The sequence below is a fragment of the Microcaecilia unicolor genome, chromosome 4, assembly GCF_901765095.1.
Source record: "Microcaecilia unicolor chromosome 4, aMicUni1.1, whole genome shotgun sequence".
Classification (NCBI taxonomy): domain Eukaryota; kingdom Metazoa; phylum Chordata; class Amphibia; order Gymnophiona; family Siphonopidae; genus Microcaecilia; species Microcaecilia unicolor.
In genome coordinates this window covers 201,484,283-201,503,723 of record NC_044034.1, presented here as the reverse complement: position 1 = coordinate 201,503,723, position 19,441 = coordinate 201,484,283, and the positions used below count along the sequence as shown (strand labels likewise).

The following is a 19,441-nucleotide window of genomic DNA, read 5'->3' as shown; positions in this document are numbered from 1 at the left end:
GTGGCACACCCCCCCCCCTCCCTCCCCCCCCCCCCCCCCCCCCCCCGTGGTCAGGCTGTGGGGACTCTGAGGGATCTGGCAAGCCTTCGTGGTCTGAGGAGCCAGAGGAAGGTGCCGGTTTGCCATTGGATCTGGATGACCCCACTGTGGTTCGGATTTTCCACCGCGATGAGCTGCCAGCACTTATCTCTGATCCCTTACAGGCCCTCTCTATTGATGATCCTGTTAAAGGCGAGGCCTCCTCTGGTAATCCGAGGATGGCGAATACTAAGAAGCCTGCTCGAGCCTTTCCTTTGCATGACTCCATCCAAGAGCTTATTTCTGCTCAACGGGCTGACCCTGAGGGGCCCTTGAAAGTGGCCAGGGCGATGGGGCATCTTTGCCCTCTGAGTGAGGAGCACTTGGCCCGTTTTGGGATGCCTAAAGTGGATGCCTTAGTCACGGCGGTGACAAAAAAGACCACCCTCCCAGTAGAGGGAGGGGTCGCCCTGAAGGACATTCAGGACCGGCGGCTGGAATCAGCGCTAAAACGGTCCTTTGAGATTTTGGGCCTAGCCTTAAGGGCGTCTGTTTGCAGTTCTTATGCTGTTCGAGCCTGCCTCTCTTGGTTACAGCAGGCAGTGGAACAGCCCGTGGATGGTGCAGAGTCCCTCGCTGAGGTTGCACTGCGAATGGAGTCGGCCTTGTCATTTTTAGCTGACAATCTTCTGACAAAGATCTGGTCAGAACTTTGGCTAAACAGATGTCTGTGGCGGTGTCCGCCTGCCGCCTTCTATGGCTACGGCATTGGGCGGCTGACATGGCCTCTAAGCAAAGGCTGGTGAAGTTGCCCTTTCGGGGCCTTCTGTTATTTGGAGAGGAGTTGGAGAAGATTGTTAAAAAGACCTGGGGGATGCTAAACTCCAGAGGTTACCTGAGGATAGGCCGCGGCCTTCTTCCAAGGGTCAGGTGGTTCCCTCCTCCTCCAGACCTCGCTTCCATGAAGCTCGAAGGTATTGTCCGGGGTGCTCTGCTGGGTTTACTCAACGTGCCCGTTTTCAGCAGAGGAACTCCTTTCGCTCGGACAAACGCTCCGCAGCGGCAGGCTCAAGGCCAGGAGTTCAGGGCCATCCTCCACAATGATGGGACGCCGGTCCACTCCTCCGCTACAGCTGTAGGAGGATGCCTTTCCCTCTTTCTCGAGGAGTGGACCAAGATTACCTCAGATCAGTGGGTCCTGGACCTGATCAGAGAAGGTTACCGATTGGAATTCGATGCCCCGGTGAGAGATGTGTTTGTGGAGTCCCAATGCGGCACTGCCGTCAAACGGGCGGCGGTAGAGGACACCTTACAAGTCTTGTTGCACCTCAGAGCGGTGATCCCTAAGCCTCCCGCCGAACACGGCTGCGGTCGTTACTCCATTTATTTTGTGGTGCCGTGAAAAGGCCGGTCTTATTGGCCCATTCTCGACTTAAAGATAGGCACATGTCATTTAGGGAAAAAATAAAAGTTACATCAGTATCCAATTATTAACAGTGGAAATTAGGGAAAATAAAGTTCTATATGTGTAGTAAGAAAACTAATTCATAGCTTGCAAAACAAAGAAGATTAGGGCATCAAGTAGTTAGGAGCACAGGATCTCTATTTATACTAAACAAAGGGCCTAAAGAATATAGAAAAAAAAGGGAAAAATAATTTAACATGATAGCTGTTTACAATGACCATCAAAAATTGTATATATGTTATTTTAAAACATCCCTCATGTTACTGAAATAATATGGTGGAAGAGAATGTAATTTAAACCAATTGGGGCAAACTAGGTTCTGTCGTTGTTCTTGGGCAGTACAAAACATTTTCTTTCAAGGTACACAAGATATCTTAACTTCTTAATCTAAATATGCACCCAGATTTATGTTTTCTGTGGGGCAATTTCTTTGAAATCTCAGGAATTTGAGGTACAGTGATACAGATATATAAGTATTTATCATAAAAGTGATAAACTAAACTGATTAAGTACTTCAGCAGACAAACGTCTCCTTGCAGAAATCACAGTTAGCAAAACAAAAAATTCAACAGGACTGTGTTAAATCCTGTGTTGATGAATCTAATACAGGCAGGAACCTTCACAGTTAATGTAAAATTTGGAATGCAATTCAACAAAAATCAGTTAAAAAAGAAAGAAAGACCCTAAATTCTGTACTGAATGTAAAAACATTACATATTAGATGTAACTAATGCATTAAAAATATTGACAAGATGGAATACAAGTAGTTAACATATCTACTATGGAATGCAGAAAAGAAATCATTTGTTATAGTTCATATGCAACTAATTTGTATTCAGAAGAGAAATTTTTTATATGTACTGATTGTATTACCCTGACAGACTAACAAATGAAAAACAAAGAATTAAGAGGTTGTAACTTAGATCATACTGTTGAAATGCAGTACCGGGCATATCCTTTAAACATGGTGTGATTCACAAATATGCATAATAAATTACCAAAACAGTGTCCTAGGGCTAGAAGTACTTCGTATGTGCACAAATTAATAACCTGGCATAGCCGCTCCAGAAGTAGAAAAATGTACAACAGTACTGTTGTAATGATCCATGGAGTTTCTTTATTTCTGCAGGTAATAAAGAAAGTCTCAATGGAGTATATTACAAATAATATTTCTTTATGTTAAAATTGCATCCAGGATAGCCATGTATAAATGAAACCCTGATTCTATAAAAAGTCTAAATGTATAATCTTGGAATCAAATTTCTTTAACTTGTGGACAAACGGGCTGTAAAGATATATACTTATTATTTCTGTTTCCTAATGTTAAATAATGCCGATTGCATATTCACTTTAAGTAGTGATGTATTGGAAAATTTAAATAAATAATTAGAAAAAAAAGTCTAAATGTATAGCTCCACTGGTCTGGCTATGGCAGTCTTAGGACACACATGTACATGTTTCATCGTAGTTTCTTAAAGCAAGCAGGGAAAACCACCATAAATTTTCATACTAGAATGTGGACACGTTTCCTAATAGCTTAAACATACTGAAAGTAAAACTGTAGAATTCTTAGCAAGCCTAGCAGGGAAACAAAATTGTTATCTAGAAATCATATACACAAAATAAAACATTGAAATAGAATTATATACAAAACATAACATAACATAGTAGGTGACGGCAGAAAAAGACCTGTACGGTCCATCCAGTTTGCCCAACAAGATAAACTCATATGTGCTACTTTATATGTATACCTGAAATAAAATTGTATCTAATAAATACAATTAAATCTAATAAATTAGATTTAAGCCAAGAGAAATAAAACTGTAAGGCAAACTTAGGAAACTGGTCTTTTACTGGGTTTGTTTTTCTTTGATGAGGCAAAAATAGTGAGGACGAGTTGAGATGAAATCCTCACTTTTCGTGTTCATTGCTTTTGATTTGCGTGAGGATTCTCCTCCCCGCTTTTTGTTTCCTGATGCAAAAATAGTGCCAGGCCAGCAGTTAACTGCTTCAGGCTAAGAGCAAAAGGTAATTTAAGCCTTATCAATATGGCGGGATTTCAGAGCTCACACAAAGAAGGAGATAGAAAGCTATTTACAAAGGAATGTTGCTAAGTAACCATGACAGAGACACAAACCATTCATTCCAGACAAAAGAAACAATTCATCTTTGCTCTCAAAAGAAAAAGGTGTTTAAAAGAGAAACACTGCTTACAATTAAAATGAAATATATCCCTAGTTACAGTGCGTTAGAGCCATGAAATTGAACAGGAAAGAGAAAGCATGGTTAGGAACAAAGAAAAGTCAAAGAATGAGATTTGAACGGAAGTCACACTACATAAAAATGTATTTAGCAAGATTTATTACAACAAATATCAATCGGTCATTCTGAGTTGACTCTGGGATATCAAAATGAATTCAAAAATTAAATTATATCAATAAGCCTCTGCCCAGTAAATTTACGGGGCACAGTGGGGCGTACAAGAAAGGAGCTATGACTTCTTGTTCAGCGAATTGAATTTTAACAACCTCAAATAAAATAAGGAGCCCATGAAAACCCATTTTGGTAACATTTTCATTGGATTTATGTGAATTTTCTTGGAATCCTCCGTCATATCAATTAAATCAGGAGAGAGCTTCTGATATCCGACAGCCGTGCCACAGGGAAGTAATTTAGTTTGGGACGATTCCCTGGACACATTATGCTGTAAGTCCTGCTCATATGAAGGAGGGCATAATGGATTGGTGGGCAGTGGTGGTGGAAATTTAGTGTCAGTTCTTAAATTTTGGGATGCTAATTGTTTTTCACCAACCAAAATCCATTTATTAATAACTTGTAAATATTTCAGTTGGGATTTTCTCTTATTCTATTTCTCATTGTAAGCAATTAATTGTTGCAATAGGGAACCCTCAAATGAGCCATGCAGTAGCCAGCAAAAATTAGTTTGCTGATGGTTCCACTTATACCATTTTTGATTTAATTTAGTAAGTTATTTTTTCTCTAAAGGAAAATATTTAATTATGTAGCCATTATATTAAAAACCTAGTATTTAAAAACACCTATTCTAACAATTGAGACTGAGAACCTACTAGGACTTATTTTCTAAACCCGGTATTTTATTCACATCTAAGGTTGATCAGACCCTAGGACCTACCAGAGATTTCTGCTATTTTAAAACACCTAGTCAGACAATAGTAACATATGACCTAGTATAATTTTAAAAAATGTAAAGATGTCACTTACCAATCTTTGTCCTTATCAGGACCGTCTGTGGTGTCGGGAATCCTGCAGCTGAACTGACACCCTTGTTTCTTTTAACGAATGTACCTGTAAATCTCTGGACTGAACCAGGATACTATTTCTTCTCCTTAAGGTGCCTGGAAATCTCCAGACTGAATCAGGACCTTATCCTCTCTATCCACGTCAGGGATTACCAATGTTTTTAGGCCTCTTGTACCCCTCCCAAATTAGCATATACCAGCCTTCCACAATTTGGGAGGATAAAAGAAGCCAAGACTACGTGCATATGAGAAAGTATATTTTTTATTTGCTTACCAAGTATGGATACAATTAATAGTTTCTCATGAGAGATCAGTACAGTTACCTAAAGAGATATTCACTGTCTGCATCTCTGAAATACAGTTCTGATTCAGCTGCTTATTGTTAGGGAAATTAATGGGTTAATCATTTTTACATATACAGTTTCTAGACAAGAAGCACTGTAGTTTGTCTTAGACATGCTTTTGGCAGTTGAATGTAAATAAATACAAGAATGTGTTAATTGTATGGCTCATGAAGTTCATCTAAAAGTAGTTAAAGAATAATGATCCAGGTGCAGAATGAGGTAAGGCATGGAGAAAGTAATTGGAAGCTAGACCATATAAGGGAATAGAACTGATCTAATGGTGTAAGAAAGATATATAAGAACAGAAGGATTTTGTGAAGTTCAGACAACTTCCTATATGCATGCTGAATTTGTCTCTCTTGCAAGAAATAAAATCTTAGAGCCTGAGTTGGTCTTGTGCTGTTTGTGAGTATAAATGGTTAAATTTCCCTGACACTTATATCGTTTGTTTCAGACAATGATGTACATGGCTTTTTCTGCAAATCATCCTTCTCATAGATTATTATCTGGTTCCCAGCATCTGCTTTCCTAAACCTGTTTAAACCACATTCTCCCTTTTTGTTTACACTAATTTCTTTCCCAAGCCTGCTTGCCCGTAAGGGTATCATAATAGATCATAAATTCCAGAGTCCTGCAGGCTCGTCAATCTCTGATAGATTCCAGAGTCATACAGACTTATCAATCTCTGGCCTTTTAACCCATTCCATAGTGCATGACTGTGCTCATAATTCTACAACGTCCTGCGAGGACGTCCTCAGGAAAACTTGGGCGCCCCATTCGATTATGCCCCTCAAAGAGAGAATGTGTAAGTATGCATGGAAGGGAACATGAGGGGCAGAGCAAGATTTATTGTCCGGAGGAGGGGGGGGATTTAAAGGGATTGAAAATGTCTCCTTCATTTTGGTGGGTCTCCCACTAGTACATGTAAAACAATAGAATGATATACATTGAGCATATGAAAGTGTGAGAGGAAATTATTAGGATTCAATTTGACTGTCTCTAAGTTTACCCCTTTGACTGTATTTATATTCTTATATTTGGTAATTTTACTATTGCTATACTGTTGCAAGTTCACAAATCTTCTTGAAGGATTAGGAGTAGTGATGGATAGTTCAGTCCCTTCTGTCCTCAACTCGCCTCTGGTTAGGAAATCCTTTGCTGCTGTTCAGATGATTGAATTTGTTAGGTCTTTCCTTGACACCAAGACCATAAAGCTGCTGTTCCATACCCTAATCTTGTGTCATCTGAATTACTGTAAACCTTAACTTGCAGGGGTCCCACTTTACAGTTTGAAACATTTACAGTTCATTCAGAATACTGCTGTAGAATAACTGTATAATGCTAAATGCTCAGATCCCATTTCACCCTTGTTAGCAGCAGGATGATTAGCTTCCCATCTTCTGTAGAATTCAATGCAAAATTCTAAAACCGGGACCACACTCTACTTGAGCATGAAACTAGAATGGAAATGTTACCAACAGAGACCTTTGATTAGGTCAGAAAACTAGTGGGACCATGAAGATCTTAAAAAACTCAGGTATTATGTTCGTCTGGGTAGGAGCATAAATGCTGAAATGTTTGTTTTCTTTAGCTGTTTTTCCATTTTGTAATGTTTGATTTAGTTTTTATTTTCTCTTTATTACAGTGGAGTGGAGGAGTAGCCTAATGGTTAGCGCAGTGGCCTGAGAACCCGGGGAACTGGGTTCAATTCACACTGTAGCTCCTCGTGACCCTTATCAAGTCACCAAACCCTCCATTGACCCAGGTACAAACTTTCCCCCCTGTATACTAAACTGTGCTGCAATGCCAACACAGCTCATGGGCTGGGTTGGCATTAGTGCACGGCAGCCACTAGCGTGACTTAGTAAATAGGGGGTTAGAGTGTGAGCCCACTAGGGGCAGAAAAAGTACCTGTATATAATATAGGTAAACTGCTTTGGTTGTACCCACAGAAAGGCAGTATCTCAAATCTATGACAACCCCCCCCCCCCCCCCGAAATGTTACTTGGAAATAATTCATATAATAAAACGCACCGTGAACGTTCTAATGAGGACAACGTTCTGAAGCCATCTGACGTCACTCCCTGAGTCCCTGGCTGTAGGGTTCGTGGCGTTCGTGGTGTGAAGCCACCCAGCCGTCTCTGCCCCGCCCTCGCGTCTAAACAAACAAATCCGGAAGCGAAGCGTCGGGGAAGGAGGCGGCGCTCCCGACGTCTAGCCTTCCCTTCGCTGTGTTCCGCCTTTTTTTGAAGGCGGAACACAGCGAAGGGAAAGCTAGACGTCGGGAGCGCCGCCTCCTTCCCTGACGCTTCGCTGCCGGAAACGCCACGGAGGTAAAGTTAAAAAGAATAAAAAAAACAAAAAAGGGATGCATGGATGCGAAGGGGGGGGGGCATGGATGCGAAGGGGGGGGGGGAGAAGAGGGCGGGCCAGGCTGGGACATGGGAGAGAGAGGAGCATGGATGCGAGGGGGGGCCATGGAAGGGAGAGAGGGGACTTGCTGGAAAAGGATGAATGGAGGCAGCAGGGGACAGAGGAACATGGATTGGGAGGGCAGGGCTCAGGGAAAGAGGGAAATTGCTGAAAAGGGATGAATGGAGGGGGCAAGGGACAGAGGAGCATGGATGGGCATGGATTGGGAGGGCAGGACTCAGGGAGAGAGGGAAATTGCTGGATAGGGATGAATAGAGGGGACAGATGGGCATGAATGGATATGGATTGCAGGGCAGGCCTCAGGCAGAGAGGGGAAATGCTGGATAGGGATGAATGGAGGGGGCAGTGCCCATGGAGAGAGGGGAATTGCTGGAAATGGATGAATGGAGGGGGTAGGGGACAGAGGAGCATGGATTGGGAGGGCAGGACTCAGGGAGAGAGGGAAATTGCTGGATAGGGATGAATAGAGGGGACAGATGGGCATGGATGGATATGGATTGCAGGGCAGGCCTAAGGGAGAGAGGGCAATTGCTGGATAGTGATGAATGGAGGGGCCAGGTGACAGAGGAGCATGGATGGGCATGGATTGGAAGGGCAGGACTCAAGGAGAGGGGAATTGCTGGATAGGGATGAATGGAGGGGACAGATGGGCATGGATGGATATGGATTGCAGGGCAGGCCTCAGGCAGAGAGGGGAAATGCAGGATAGGGATGAATGGAGGGGGCAGTGCCCATGGAGAGAGGGGAATTGCTGGAAATGGATGAATGGAGGGGGCAGGGGACAGAGGAGCATGGATGGGCATGGATTGGGAGGGCAGGACTCAGGGAGAGAGGGAAATTGCTGGATAGGGATGAATAGAGGGGACAGATGGGCATGGATGGATATGGATTGCAGGGCAGGCCTAAGGGAGAGAGGGCAATTGCTGGATAGTGATGAATGGAGGGGCCAGGTGACAGAGGAGCATGGATGGGCATGGATTGGAAGGGCAGGACTCAGGGAGAGGGGAATTGCTGGATAGGGATGAATGGAGGGGACAGATGGGCATGGATGGATATGGATTGCAGGGCAGGCCTCAGGCAGAGAGGGGAAATGCTGGATAGGGAAAAATGGAGGGGCCAGGTGACAGAGGAGCATGGATGGGCATGGATTGGAAGGGCAGGACTCAGGAGAGGGAATTGCTGGATAGGGATGAATGGAGGGGACAGATGGGCATGGATGGATATGGATTGCAGGGCAGGCCTCAGGCAGAGAGGGGAAATGCAGGATAGGGATGAATGGAGGGGGCAGTGCCCATGGAGAGAGGGGAATTGCTGGAAATGGATGAATGGAGGGGGCAGGGGACAGAGGAGCATGGATGGGCATGGATTGGGAGGGCAGGACTCAGGGAGAGAGGGAAATTGCTGGATAGGGATGAATAGAGGGGACAGATGGGCATGGATGGATATGGATTGCAGGGCAGGCCTAAGGGAGAGAGGGCAATTGCTGGATAGTGATGAATGGAGGGGCCAGGTGACAGAGGAGCATGGATTGGAAGGGCAGGACTCAGGGAGAGGGGAATTGCTGGATAGGGATGAATGGAGAGGACAGATGGGCATGGATGGATATGGATTGCAGGGCAGGCCTCAGGCAGAGAGGGGAAATGCAGGATAGGGATGAATGGAGGGGGCAGGTGACAGAGAAACATGGATGGCCATGGATTGGGAGGGCAGGGCTCAGGGAGAGACTCACTCTCTCTCACACACTCACACTTTCACTCTGACTCTCAAACAGTCACTCTCACATACACTCTCCCAAACATACACACTCCGAGGAAAACCTTGCTAGCGCCCGTTTCATTTGTGTCAGAAACGGGCCTTTTTTTACTAGTACTAAAATGATACACAAATAATTTCTAAAAACATTTTGTTTAGAAAAGACAAATGGAAAGAAAGCACGTGTATGTCTTCTTAAATGACTTCACACCCCTATTTATGTTGATTCAAACACATTACATTCTGCAAAGTTTATATTTTTTTCCAAGATTGGCACAGGCACTAGAACTCTGCATATGAAACCAGCATGGCTTATGTTGGGGTCTGCGCCCACCTGAACTTACTGTAAATAGAATGTGAATGAAAAATATTCCTGTTTGTAGTGATAGCTCAGTGCACTTCTGATTTGCTAACCAGTTTTCATATATTGTGTCCTTGTGTGCATGTATTTAGTACAAGCCCGTGAAACACTGAACAAAATTATTACACGTTAATCTGCTGTAATCTTTTAAGTGCTGAATAATTTAGTGCCCTTTTGATATTACCAGCTGTTCGGGCTGTTTGTCAGGCTACTGTAAAGTTAAGAGCAATTATTTAAGTCATTTATTTTAAACTGAGGTAATTTAGATGATGATAGTTCCTAGTGCTTCTCATGCCTTGAAGCACTACAAGGGTGTAGTTGGCGCTTTGTTGAGTGGATGGGTCCAGATGGGTCAGTTCAAGTTAGTCTGCAATGTACAGGTGGTGAAGAAAGTTTGGAACAATGGCAGAGAACATTTTGTGTGGTAATTCCTTATAATAGCTTTATATGAGTGATTCAATAACTTCATTAGACAATTATAGAAGACTAGTGCAGCAAGTATTTAACAGTTCTCTAGTTTAAATATTGACAAGGTGTTTATATGAGAGAAATTCTGTTAGAGATTTTTTTTTCCGTTGGCTTCCTTGAGGTGGCAGTGAATGTGTACTTAGTGATTTCCTTTTTATATATGAAATTTGCAAGAAATGTAAATTCATTAACAGGAAGTTCTGCTTGTCCTGAGGACAGGTTACTTACAACTCTTGGTAAGCTCTTAGAGAAAGAGACCTACCTTATCTCAATTATGTAAAACCATTGTACAGCACTGCTAATCATTGTAATTTCACTTGCATTAAAACAAAACATAGAATGGACCTGAAAAATCTGCCCTTCTTATTTTGTTTTTTTAATTCAGTGTCAAGCAGAAATTAAACGTTTTTGAAAGCTCTTTATTTTAAAACAAGCAAAAAAGCCCATTTTGCAAAAAATGAAACGGGCCTGAGGAAGGCTATTGTCTAAGTGATTTCTCCTCTCTCCCCTGCCCTCCCCTCCATGTCCAGCGATTCTTCCCTCCCATCCCCTCCATGTCCAGTGACTCACCCCAGCCCTCACCTGCCCGCCCTCATCTCCCACGCCCTCTTTTCCGTCCTGCTGCCCTGCCTTTAAAACTTTCCTTTTACCTCAGGTCGCACTGGCGGCAGGCTCGGCTCGCGTTGCCTCCAGCCTTCTCTTTTCCCTCTCAGTGTCCCGACCTCCTCTGACGTCACTGAAAGGGAAGGGAACGCTGGAGGCGAACTGGCGTAAACTAATTTGCATGCTGTTATGAACCCAGCCAGCCAGCCATCCAGGGAGGCAGATTGACAAATTATTATGTAGAGACAGAGATTTGCTATTCCGCACAATTTAAAATTTAAGGTGGATTACAAAATCTTGCATTATAATCTAAATGAAGAGGGGTCCATAGTTGTTTCAAGTCATTTTATTCTACTACTTACCAAGTGCTAGTAGGTCTAACCTGAGAATGTTGCCTATACCAGAGAGTCTTTCTTTTCTGGCCATCTCTGTTATGCTTGGGGGGGGGGGGGGGCTTTCAAGTCATTGCTTTGATACCTTCTCTTTAAAAGTAATCAAGGTCACCACTGTAAATGCAGTCTCACTCATGCTAAAGACATGAGCTACTTGGACGAAGTTGCTACTGGCACCCTATCCAATCATATTCTCTGCTGTGTATGGGTATTCTAATCAAGCTTAATGTCAGTATGCATGGCAACCAGTCTTGCTGATATAAATTAATGATTGGATGGATCCTTGATGTGTTTCTGAATGTGTCTTCACTGTTCTGTTTGGTTTCTTTGTATTACATCTAGGTTATTGAGATTAGTGCAGTGGGGCTTTATTTCACCCAAGTTTGGGACAGAGAACAGCCAGAAGGCATTTGTCAGCATAGATAAACAAAAATAACCATATCCTATGATACAACTGAACTTAGAGCTCAAATTTAGCTTGGAAAAGTCACATAAATACCATTTGCATGGCTTTTTTGATCAGGTGCTATTTAGGATTGCATAATGCATTATTATCTTTATTACAGAGTGAATGTACCTTATTACTCCTTTCCCCATACGCTGAGTCACTCCCCTGACATCACCCCTTCTGAGCTAGATGGATGCATCTCACTAAGCATGCACATATTGAGCTTCCGATTTGGGCTAAGGGCAGGAAGTCAACAATGCTTGCCTATAGTTCACTTGTCACACTGTTGCCTTGTAATATGATCAAAACCCTGGGCCTAAGGCATAGAAACCAGTGAAGAGAAATTAATATGTTTCATTTGTAGTGCAAAAAATGACATTGTAGAACAGGGGGTCAAACAGCATTCCTGGAGGACCACAAGCCAGTCTGGTTTTCAGGATATTCCTATAGAATATGCACGAGACATAGTTGTGTTAGATTAAAGGCAGTGCATGCAAATCTCTCTCATGAATTTTCATTAAAGGCAGCCTGAAAATCTGAGTGGTTTGCAGCCCTTGAGGATGCAGTTTGACATTGTTGTTTTAGAAATTAGCAACCAAGACCATTAGAAAAGCACCAAGAAAGTGCCATATGTATGCCAGAAGTCTCATAAGAGAAAAGAAGAGGGATTCTCTATATTGCACTTAAGGTTTACCTTTGCTTCCTTAGCAGCTGCTCTGTACACCAGGACATAGGCAGTGAAATGAACTGAGACACTGGGATCTTGCCAATATTTTCACAGCACAGCATCAGCAATTAGAGAAATTGGGGAGATTGGTTTGTTTGGCCACTTCATTCAAAAAAGTGTTCTGTTACCCCTGCACCAGAAAGGCTGTGACCATCACAGGCATGTCACTGCATTGTACAAGTCTGACGCTTCCTTCTCCATTCCAGCCCATGTGATGTTGAGGGTGTAGTTTCATAGGTCCGGTAAGTGTCTGCCCTGTGGTTTATATATGACGAAACGCTAGAGCATTGACTTCTTAGAAGGTCAATAAACATTACTGAGAGACCGGTGGTGGGCTGGTTCTTCTTTCTTTTTTGAATATATTGTTGTACAGCACTGGTTTATACTACTGATTAAAGGACAAGTTCTCATTTTGAAGGCCCATCATGCTTTCTTGCTCTGTGTACCTCCACATTTATCATACAGGCTTTGTACGTATGGGATCTTAACCTTTGCAGCTAAGGAGCACTATTGGTGTAAAAGCTTACCACAGTTCTGGTAAACATGCCCCAGAAGGAGCAAACAATGACATTACCTGAAAACACAAATAAATTGAATGGAAATCAGAATTTATACCCAGCAACAGGTATCTAGACATAAATTACAAATCACTTAACCAAAACATAAAAATACAATTAAAAAGAAAACATATATAGTAAAGTTATAACAAATTGCAATAATATAAAATAGTCCTAATATATTATTTCAGTGGTTCCCAAACCTGGTCGTGGAGACACCCCAGCCAATCAGGTTTTCAGGATATCCTCAATGAATATTCATGAGAGAGATTTGCATGCACTGCCTCCACTGCCTGCAAATCTCTCTCATGAATATTCATTGTGGATTTCCTGAAAACCTGACTGACTGGGGTGCTTCTAGGACAAGGTTTGGGAACCACTGCATTATGTATTGATTTATTATCTTCTATAGCCCAGCCCTGGTCCAACCTTTTCTAGAATTTACTCTTTTAAATGTTTATGTAGAACAGGCCACTAGTTCAAATAAGCACCTAATGTGAGGCTATTTATTTATTTATTGCATTTGATGTGTTTCTCGAACCTACACATAGGCATAGAGCAGCTCACACACAAATATCTGTACAGGTACTTTCTGTTCCTAATGGGTTCCAATCTAAGTATTATTTGTACCTGGGTTAATGGAGGGTTAAATGACTTGGCCAGGGTCACAAGGAACTGTGTTGGGAATCAAACCCACTTCCCTAGGATCTCAGCCCAGTTCATACCATGAGGCTACTCCTCCACTCCAGGGGCAATAGAGGGTTAAGTGACTTGCCCAGGTCAAAAGGAGCTCCAGTGGGAATCAAACCCAGTTACCCAGGATCTCACTCTACTGCCCCAATCATTAAGCAGCAGCGGGAATTGAACCCATGTCCACAACTCGCTGCACCTAACCACTAGGCCACTCCTCCACTTATAAAGACACACAGGATACCTTTACCAAAGAGCGGTAAGTTTTTTGCACTTATTGCACATTAATGTTTGGTGTTTAGTGCAAAGGCTGTGCAGTAATTGTTGTGTTTCCACCACATCCTCTGCCATTATCACACTGAAGTTCTCTTTACATCATGCTCAGAATACTTGACCATGCTAAGGAAGGGCCTTGTGTCTGTGTCCCTTTACTGTTTTTATCCCCTGATGCAGCCCTTGAAGTGGGAGGAACATAGCCATGTCAGGCTATTTTAATGAAACCGTTATAAGTTTACCCTCCTGCTCATCACAAGCCCAGTTTCGCCCCCATGCAACAACATACGAGCAATGTGTGAATTAGCACACGCTTCCATGCCACCTCAGTAAGTTTTCATGTGTTAATTCACGTGTTAACTGCTTAATGCACTTTACTAAAAGAGCCCCATAGGTATCTGTGTCTTCATAAAATAGTCTAAAAAAAAAACCTGCACAATGTTAATTAAAATGCACCTGCTTATATTTACACCTACTAGTGAGCAGGGGGATGAGGGAGAAGTAAGGGTATATTTCATAATCCACGTATGTATTTTGTGACCCTGCCAGTCTGCGCCTAAAATACTGTGCCCTCAAACATGCCTACTCTCAGATCGTATAAAGGTATGTGTTGTCTTGGCACCACATGTATTTTTGTCTATATAACTTGGAGGTTAATTTTTTATCTGGCCTTTTATGAATTTAAAACAAAGGGGCCCTTTTACTAAGCTGCAGTAACGTCTGCATACTGCAGGATAAAAAGCACTGCCACGGGGCATGCTCAGGCATCTTGTAGTTTTGGGATCGGTGCGGGGGGGGGGGGGGGGGTGAGTGGAGAGTCGGCATTTACTTCAGAAGTTGGTTAGTACATCTGCATCGCAGCGTGCTAACCTATTAGCACATAGTCAGCGTGTAAGCGCTTACTGCCTAGAAAACATGTGTTGTTAAGTGCTCACACGCCAATCAGGAAATTAGTGCGTGGCCATTATTGGGAATAAAGGAAAATTGGCCCTTTTTACTGCTGCACTAAAAGTGGCCTCAGCACACAGGAAAGACCCATGCTGAGGATACTGCTGGCCACTTTTTAGTGCAGCTTAGTAAAATTTTAAGTTTAAAAGTAAAAATAATTTATTTAGCCTTTAAAAGACCAACTACTACAACCTGAAATCATTATCTCTCTAACTAATGTTCAAATAGCCATGTTTTTAGCTTCTTTCTGAAAACAAAGTACACCCCAGGAAATTGGGTCAACATTTTTTAAAACTATGCCCAGAATTTTCATAATTATGCATAATTCCCTGGGGTGTACACAGTGGTGTTTGGTGTGTTGCTATCCCTGAGAGCATTGCGATGTGCCTTTTGTCTCCATCAATTCCCCACACCCAAACACCATGGTGCTCTCCTTGTACCTCTCACCCCTTCCCTGACTTCCTTCCCAATAAAGCATGGTGGCCCAAGTAATCCACTTGCATCTTCTACTCTCCTCCCATGATGACTCTTAAAATCCATGGACACCTCCCTAATGCCCCCCCCTCCTTTCTAAAGGCAGGAGTGATACTTAGTTCTTCCTGCCTCTGGCACTATCTTTCAAACATACCTTCCCATTGCTAAGGGTCAGGTACTGCCATTTTGAAAGATGATGGTGCCGGAGGGAAAAGCGATTGAGCTTTGCTGGGAGGTGTCCTGGGGGGGGGGAGGGGATTGTCCATGGCAGGAGTGAATGGCATTGTTCCTACCTTTTAGAGGTGACTGGGGGATTGGGAACTCCAGGAGAGATCCAGGGGGAGGGAGCCAGGGAGGCTACTGGGTCCGAGGGAAAGCATCCAATGGGTGTTTGGGGGCAAATTATGCAGTATTACATGATCATGTATGCCTCATTAATTATTTAGGGAACTTATGCATGTGCCCCGCCCTGCCCCCCGCCTCTGCACTGTTGGCCAAAGAGTATTTCAATTTGCAGAAAGTTGATCAGTTATTTTTATCTACATATTCTCTTTCTTGATTGGAAGTGAATAGACCCCTGACGCAGGCCTATACGGCCGAAACACGATTCGTGTCGGGTCGTTGTTTTAATTGTTTTGCAATAAAGAACTTGTTTAAGAAGACACCACTTGAGAGAGGATTTTTTTGTATCCACTGTTTCCTTTGCTTCGTTGTTCTTCTGAGGAATCCTTCAAACCATTTGAGAACTGGACCTCCGATTCCGAAGTATTCTAGTAGGTGTAATAGTATTCCATGATCCACCATGTCGAATTGTAATATGAGTATGTTCTTGCCAGTTGCAATTGTTTTTTTGAATGAGTTCATTGCAGACACTAGTACAGTTTCGGTGCTATGATTTGATCGGAATCCTGACTGGGACTCGTGTAGAATTGAGTGTTTGGTCAGGTATTCCGTGAGCTGTTTCGTCACTATGCCTTCCATCAACTTTGTAGTGAGTGGGATAGAAGCGACTGGTCGGTAGTTGGTTAGGTCCATTGTGCTTTTCTTGGCATCTTTTGGCAACGGAGTGAGTAGGATGTTTCCATTTTCCATGGGGAAGAGACTGTTTAGGAGTCTACAGTTTACTGGTTCATGAGGTCTTTTTTAAAATTGTTTGGGTGCGGCTCTTATTAGTCTGGTAGGGCAAATATCAAGTTTGCATTGAGATTTGGCATATTTTCTGAGCCAGTGTGTGAGTTCATCTACTGAAATCAAGTCAAAGTTGGTCCATGATCGATCGGCTGGGTATTCCCCGGGTATTGGGTCTAGACATTCAAGGATGCTTGAATACTCAATAGTGTTACTTGGTATCATGCGTCGGAGCTTTGTGATTTTTTTCATTGAAATAATTCGCTAGGTTGGTTGCCGATGGGGTGTCTATGCTGTTCGAGGTGACCCGTGTGGTGTTTAGGAGATTGTTTACAAGTGAAAAGAGTTTGTGCATGTCCTTGTAATTTGGTCCTATTATAGTTTTGAAATATGTTCTTTTGGTATGTCTGATGTTGTATTTTCTTTGTAACTGTTTCCACTCTTTGAGTGTGTGTTCGTCTTTTTTTTTTTTTGCTCCATGCTCTTTCTAGTCTTCTGACCTGTGTTTTTACTTCTTTCAGTTCTTCGTTAAACCATGGGATTGAGCTATTCCTATGCGAGGTTCTAGTTTGGAGCGGTGCTATATTGTCTAGAACTGTTCTGCATCTGTTGTCCCATTCTTGTAGAAATTGAGGTGATTCTGTGGTTGTTGTCCATTCGGCGGTATATATTTGTTGCCAGAATGTTAGAGGGTCTATTTTGCCTCTCCTAGTATAGGTTCTTTTTTCTTGTTTTTGTTGTTTCTCTTTTGTTTTCCAGAGGAGGGAAGTATTTGCCTTGTAGTGATCTGACCATGGTGTGGCTGTCCATTTTGTGTCCTTGATTGTGAGGTTCGCGTCTGATGAAAATTTGTGAGTTACGATATCCAGCGTGTGTCCATGTTTGGGGTGGGCTGCATGTTAGGCCAATGGATCTCCCAAAGTTGGAGGAATTCCTTGCATTCGTGTACATTATTTGAATTGGTGTCTTCAAGATGGAGGTTAATGTCTCCTGCTATGAGGATATTCTGGGAAGATAGACAAGTATTTGATATGAAGTCCGTAAAGTGTATCTGTGCATCTTGCCTCTTAGCCGGGGGTCTGTAGAATAGGATTATATTTAGTTGATCATGCAGGTTAGGGTGTGTAACTCTGACTGAGGCTATTTTGAGTTGGGGGAGGATCGATTCAGCTGTTGTTGTAACTGTGAATTGGGATTTATAGATTATAGCTATACCTCCGCCTCTTTTTCCTTCTCTCGTCCAATGAGTGATTTTGTATCCTGGTGGACAAAGCTCTAGGATTATTTGGTCTTTAGAGTCATGTATCCAAGTTTCATTGATGAGAAGGAGGTCAAGGTGATCTGCCGTTATCCAGTCGGTTATCGTTGTGGTTTTTTTGATTATAGATCTGGCGTTAGTGTATCCTATTTGTATTAATTGGTGTTGCTTCCTTGGGTTCGGGTTTGTGGTGATTTTTATCAATTGTCTGTTGTCTTGGTGTGTGGGTTTGGTGTCTTCTTTTGATATTCTTTGTTGGTGTCCATGGGCATTAGGTTTATCGTGGTCTTTGATGTGTATTTGGGCGGGCATTATGTGTGTGTGAGTGATGTATGATTTGTGAGTTGTGAGGTTGTTATCTGTATCGTGGGTTGTATATATGTGTAAGAGTAGGGTAAGACAGTAGATGATTAAAAGTATTTTGCTGGGGTTCATATCAGCATTTAAGGCACTGCAGCGATTTCTAAAGCAGGAGTGTATAGAATATGCAGTACAATATGTGCAGTGCATCCGCGGCGCTGTGTCTATAACTGGGTCTCTAAAAGACAGTGCGCTTAAGAATATGGCGGCAGAGTTTAGTTCAAGTTGCTAGTGCATCAAGGCAAAGCGGCATCTAGTTCAGTAAAGCAGTGTATTTAGTGGCAAATCTCATTCGTATTGAAATGAGGTGATGCATTCCAATTCATAACAAAGCAAAGCATCTACAATTAAATCAATTGCTGTGATCGCTCATTTGCCTTAAATTCAAGGAAACAAAACAGAGCAATCACATATGAATCATTGCTGTGAGCTGTGCGTGCAGCTATTTCCCTTTACCTTGTAACTAGGACGGAGCAGCTCATTTGCCTTATAATTAAAACAGAGCAAAGCAAAACCAGCATTTATATGTAAATCATTGCTGTGAGCGGCAAAGCAAAGCAACTACATATAAATCATTGCTGTGAGCAGTGCATGCAGCTATTTCCCTTGCCTTACAATTAGAACAGAGCAGCTCATTTGCCTTATATTTAAAACAGAGCAAAGCAAGGCATATACATTTAAATTATTGCTGTGAACGGAGCATGCAATTAAATCAAAGCAACGCAGTTATGTCCAGTTCTTAAGGGCGGTGAAGCTTACTCAGACCTGCATAACTCCCTTGTTTCCCGTTCTTCTGTGAGGAGTAGTGTGCATTGTTGATCAGTGAGCTTATACGTGTGTCCTCCCCTAGTCGGGATTTCCTCCCGTTTTGGTTCCCTCTGCAGTTGGTGCTCGTCCACTGTCTCCTCTTCCGAGGCCAGTGCAGAGGAGCGTTGAGGTGAGCTGATTCCTCGTTGGTTACCCTGGTATCTCCAAGCACCGCGTTGCAATTTCTCACAATTTCGCCAGTCGGGCGATCCTAGCGCTGCTTTGGTCGGTGCTGGGGTCCGTCTCCGTGGCTCGCTCGCTGGTCTTGTTCGCCACTCGAGCGTGCCGTGTATTGGGCAGTCTAGGGGGATCTTCCAGCCTCCGTTTCGGCGATTCAGGTCCTGTCGGGCTGCTCTTCGCTCGGGTGGTGCGCCTCATAACGGTTGAACTTCGTAGCTCCGACGACTCGCCGAACACCTAGGCCCAGGTGTGTGCTCTGGTCATGCGTCCGCTCGGTCGGGTCGGGCCACGAGGTCACGGGTCCTCTGCTTGGTCAGGCCACGAGGCAATCCGTCTTCCCCTACTTACCTCAATCTACACCTCCCCAACTGCAAAGGTATTAAGTACAAATCCTTCCACGCATCCAATTTTTTCCTTTTTAGGTAGCCAGCTTTGGAATGCTCTACCAAGATCTATCCGTACCATTAACGGCCT

At 43.0% G+C, this 19,441-nt stretch overlaps 1 protein-coding gene across 4 annotated transcripts in view; it reads left to right on the top strand.

Annotated features, from left to right (window-relative positions):
• Positions 1 to 19,441, top strand: part of KCNQ1 (potassium voltage-gated channel subfamily Q member 1) — a 1,547,560-nt gene that overhangs the window by 156,746 nt on the left and 1,371,373 nt on the right. The window lies entirely within an intron of this gene.